Raw genomic sequence first — 5,381 nt, forward strand, 5'->3', positions numbered from 1 at the left:
CAGGCCGTGTACCCAGGCCTTCTCCTGCCTGGTTCCATCCCTTAGTGGGGCTCACCCTCCCTCTCGCACAGCCTATCTCCCCATTGCTGGGCACAGAGGAGGTAGGAAGGAAGGCACTGGCCACATTCTGGGTTGTTGATGCTTTTTTGCCAGCCTATGTCTTTACTGCTAATTGACCTTTATTAGACCCTCCATCACTTGGAAACCCATTTCAGCCCCCATTGCTCTGAGTGCCTCTTGAAAGTAAAAAATCACAGACTTCTAACTGAACAATCATTATCTTGACATTGCAACGCCAACCAGGTCCCTCACCCTAGCCCATTACCTCTCTCCTCTTTCCAGCTTGGAAAAAAAATATATGATCAATGTAAGAAAGTCATTTATTCTCCCCTTTCTAGGCTGCACACCAAATAGTTTGTCAAGGCCTTTTAAAAGCCACTCACCTCACTCACATTCTGCTCAGAAGGTTGCTTTGTCTTTTTCTCAGCCATTGATTTTTGCATCTTGTTAGGATTGTTCTGTGCTCTTAAGGAATTATTAACAAATTAGCCAAAGTCTGTGAGCTGCAACTCAGCCAGCAAGGCTCACCTAGACAGGCAGTCTGGGCTCTCTTCCTTTCTACCTAGCACCAGGAGAATGGGGCTGGGGGTTGGGCAGGGGGAAATGGTGCCTGGTCAGGAGTACAGCCTCAGGGAGGGCACTCTGCAGTGCCCAGGAGGAGCGGGGGGACTGCTCTAGGCTTGACAGAGTCCTGAGGATGAAGTGTGGACTTCTGGAGATAACAGGGGAATCCACAGAGAGTGGTTAAAGGATGTGGTTTTTGAACCAGAAAGACTTGAGTTTGAGTCCAAATTTAACTAGTTACTGGCTGTGTGACCTGGACAGTTCTCCTGGTGTTTTGGGCTACAGGGGTCCCAAGGGTGTTATAACCGATAAGGATCTAGCTGCAGCTCTCACTGAGTCTCAGCAACAGAAGGACAAAGGAAGGTGACAAAGGATGCTAAGGAAGAGCAAGTCTGGAGTCGGGGGAAAAGTCTGGGTTCTACAGAGCAGAGCCCTGCACGGGAGACCCAAGAAACCAGATCTCAGTGTCCAGACTGGGGTCACTGAGCAGTCAGATCTAGTCCAAGCTGGCCTCAGCATCCAAGAAGTCCTACATCTGCCCTTGGTTTCAGAGAAGCACTCTAACTAGAACCCTGTACTACATACAAGACAAGAAACAGCACAGTAGCTAAGAGCATGAACTGGGAGCCAGAATTCCTGGGTCCAATCCCTATGCTTAAGAAAATCTCTTAACCTTTGGTGCCTGTTTCCTCATCTGTAAAATGGTCTAATCATTGTACCTCCCATGGAGTTCTTATTAAGATTAATGAGCTAATATGTGTAAAGGGCATATAAAAGTGCCTGGCCCCTAATAAGTGCGATAGAGTTAACTTTAAAAGAAAAAAAGCGGAGGGGAGCTTGCAGATCACAGAAAATGTAACCCCAATTTCCCCTTCCTAGTATGAGTAAGTATGAGTAAAAACTATGGATGGCTTTACAAACCCAGGCTTCGTCTCTAGGGCTTCCTTCTCCCCCACCATCAGCCCAGCCAATTACCGAGTCTTCCCACCGCTTCCACCACCCAACCAGGCACACTGCCACGATCCCCTTCTGGACTGTTGCAGCAACTCCCCTCCTAACTGCTCTATGGTCTCCTTATCTCTGGTCTCATGTCCCCCAACTCACTCATCACACTTGCAGCAAAGTGATCTTTATAAATCACAAGTCTGGTCCTATTGCTCCTATTGTCTCTCGGAGTCACTAACTCTTTAGAACACAAGGCCCTACGTGGTCCTCAACAAAATCCTGTAACTTCATTTACTGCACTCGTTCTCGCTGTTTATAGCCCAGCAACACTCAGTGGCCTGTTGTCATCCACACCACACACACACACACACACACACACACACACACACAGACACCACGCGCCTTTTGTTCTATTCTCTCTGCCCGAAGTATCCTTGAGGCTTCCCCCACTTCCCTCCACCAACCTTTCATCTCAACACTGCCACCACCGCCACAGCTGAACCCAGCCAGCACTGAGGACCCCACTGTCACCTCTTCCTGGAATCCTCCCCTGAAGCCAGCAGTTGGATTTGACATCTCCGTACATTAGAATAATCCTAGATAACATAAATTTCTAAGTGACTTAACCCAATCAAAGTTTATTTCTCAGTCCCAGGTTAGTTTAGTGTCCCTGGTTAACAAGCAACTTTCCCTCACATAGAAATTTAGGGGTGGCTCTACAACCCTTAGGATCTCAGAGTCTTCTGCATTCAACAGGTGGGAGGGGTGAAAGGAGCTGGAAGAGGCATATTTGCTTCTTAAAATCCCTGGTCACAAGTAGTGCACCTCACTCCACTCATTTCCTCATGAGGACTAGTCACCAGGTCACTCCAGAGTGGAACATGTACCCTGCCACCCAGGGGACAGCTGGCCTTTGCCACCTAAGGGTCCCTGCTAGGCTCTCCCCTGGCACCCTGTCCCTCCATCCACCTCAGAGTTGTCAAAATGTATCTCTGTGATCTGCATCCAGGCCTAGCCCCCAGCAGACTGTGAGCTTCTGAGGGTAAGGGCCCCGTTCCTTTTCCCTCTCTGTCACCAGCCTGGCACTGGTGCCTCGTACTGTGCAGGATGAATGGCCAAGCTGAGTCAGAACCAGCTCCATGACCAGATAGGTGTGACCCCGATGGCAGAAAGTCCTCCCTGGAAGCGGATGAGCTAGACTGGGGAAGGGAGAGGCCAGAATACAGACTGAAGGGAGATCTTCCCAGGAAAGATAAAATACAGAGAGAAAGATTTGGTCCTTTGCAGAGGTTTACATCTTGATCTTCATGGCATCTCTTAGGCTGGAAAGGGCTCAAACTCTGAGAGGTCTGAAACACATACTCTTCGTAGCTAACACAGGTAGCCCATGTCATGTGCCAAGCACTGTTCTAGGTACTATGCATGTGTTAATTCATGCATGCGTGCTAAGTCGCTTCAGTCGTGTCCGACTCTTTGCGACCCTATGAAACAGCCCTCCAGGTCCCTCTGTCCATGGGATTCTCCAGGCAAGAGTACTGGAGTTGGTTGCTATTCCCTCCTCCTGGAGATCTTCCCAACCCAGGGATCGAACCCACATCTCTTACGTCTCCTGCATTGGCAGATGGGTTCTTTACCACTAGCGCCACCTGGGAAGCCCGCATTAATACATAAATCCTCACAATTACTTCATATTGCAAATAGGGAAATGAACGCTCAGCTCAGAAAAGTTCAATGACACGATACTCTCTCTACCTGTGACTTTATTTTCCTCCTTTCCAGCCCCTAGAAGCCCTAGGACAAGGAAGATTTCAACCTATTTTCCAGCATTTCTTTCAGTGGGAATTAGATTTGGGGGAACACCAGAGATTTGACATCCTGGAGGCCAAAGCAAACCTTTTGGAGTTTTCTTGCCCCAATCTGAAACTTAGGGCTCAGGTAAGAGGCCAGAAAATGAATTTCCAAAATTATTCTTCACTTTGAATGTTAAGCATTTCACAAACTAAGAAAGACTGGAGTTTCCACTGATGTTTATGTCTTATAATGTCCCTTGGTCAAATTAATGAATAGAGTTTGGAGCCAAATAATAAATTGCAAGTCTCCAAGGCCATCTCAACATGACACTTCTGCAGAAATAACAATGATCATGTTACAGCAGGAGGACAGTCTCTCTGCATACAACACCAGGGCTGACTACCCAGAGGCCAGCAGGGCAGAAACCCCATCCCACTCCAGCCAGGCTTCCCATCCCCAACACTGGGCATTTCTATAGTCTTAGCTGGATAACAACCACAACCCCTCATAGAAAATCACTGCTTCAGAAACGTTTGACACTAAAGACAAGAGAGGCAGCTATAGTTTGTCATTATAGAAATACCCAGTGACTGTAGCCACCTGTCCTCACTGCCATCAGTCTGGACTCCGAGCCGCACACTTGTCACAGCCAGGGCCTGCCAGGTGACAGCCACGGAAGAGCTGCTTCTTGTCCCATCACCTCGGGAAGATCCAGCAGCCCCCGCTTCGGATAAAATAGGTGCCTTCAAGGTCTCCCCCTGACATACTTGCAAGAAGAATAGATGATGAGCAACCACACCTGCTGACCTGCCACCCCCTCCATCACGGCCCGGGAAGTCACTCTTCCTCCTCACTTTCCCACAAGCGGATAGAGTGGCCTGTGACAAGCTAAGGCGCTTGGACTTTGAAGCCAGGCAGGCCCAGATTCAATCTATGTCTCCAGGATATCCTAGCTATATGTGAGCCATACCGGGGACAGAACCCTCCCTTGGTGGAATGTCCCGAGGTAGAAGCAAATGGATGAAAAACAGCTGAGTGAGTATGATAGTAATAAGCCAACACTTACAGGTATTAACTGTTTTACATGAATTAACTCATTTCTACAACAACCCTACATAGCGAGTGCTATTATTGTGTCTGCTTTGTAGTTGAGGACTCTGTGGCAAAGGAAGGTTAAGGGACTTAACCAAGGGCACCGAGCTGTGAACGGCAGACTTGGGATTCACCCCTAGCTGTCTGGTTCAGGAGTTGTGCTCCTAATGTTCTATATTCCTCTTGACAACTATGACTGGCATCTGTGTCCCAGGCGCTGTGTGAAGTTCTTTACACGTTTATGTCTTTTAGTCCCCATAAGACATTACCACCAGTGGACAGAGTATTAGACTGAAGCCCAGAAAATTTAAGTAAATTACCCACATCCACACAGGTGCTAGTAGCAGAGCCAGGACTCAAATCCAGGGTTTCTGGAACCATCTGTGTGCCAAGCCATTGTCTATACAGACTGTGCTGTGATGCCTTGATTACTTTACGTATGCACACTTGTATTTAATTAATCTTCCCAACAGCTCCGGACGAAGGTACTACTATTAAATCCATTATATAAATTGGAAACGTGAGAATTATAAAATCCATGCAAATTATAGTCAGTACTTGAGGATCCAGGACTCAAATCCAGATGTTGTCTGGAACACTCTATTTAAACCCCTAGACTGCAGTAACTTCCTGCCCTAACCCAGCACCTGTTCATGTGAATTCACAGAACATGTGAATTTGAATTCACTTGACCTAAAGTGTGAATGATCTGCTTAACACCTGGTTCAAATGGCACCTCCTCTGAGATGGCCTCTCTCAATCCCCTAGCAGAAGTCATCTTTCTTCCTCTGTTATATCTGAGTTGTTTGTTGTTTGTTTGTTTTTTCCTGACTTTTGCACTCAAACTCACTCTTGATCACTCCCGATGTGATTGAGAGCAATTTTCTGTGCAGAGGAGTTCAGTGTGCTGTGGCCTGACCCAGACCTCA

Source organism: Moschus berezovskii, chromosome 14, assembly GCF_049115385.1.
Source record: "Moschus berezovskii isolate FMDL1 chromosome 14, NW_MosBer_1.0, whole genome shotgun sequence".
NCBI classification, from domain to species: Eukaryota; Metazoa; Chordata; class Mammalia; order Artiodactyla; family Moschidae; genus Moschus; species Moschus berezovskii.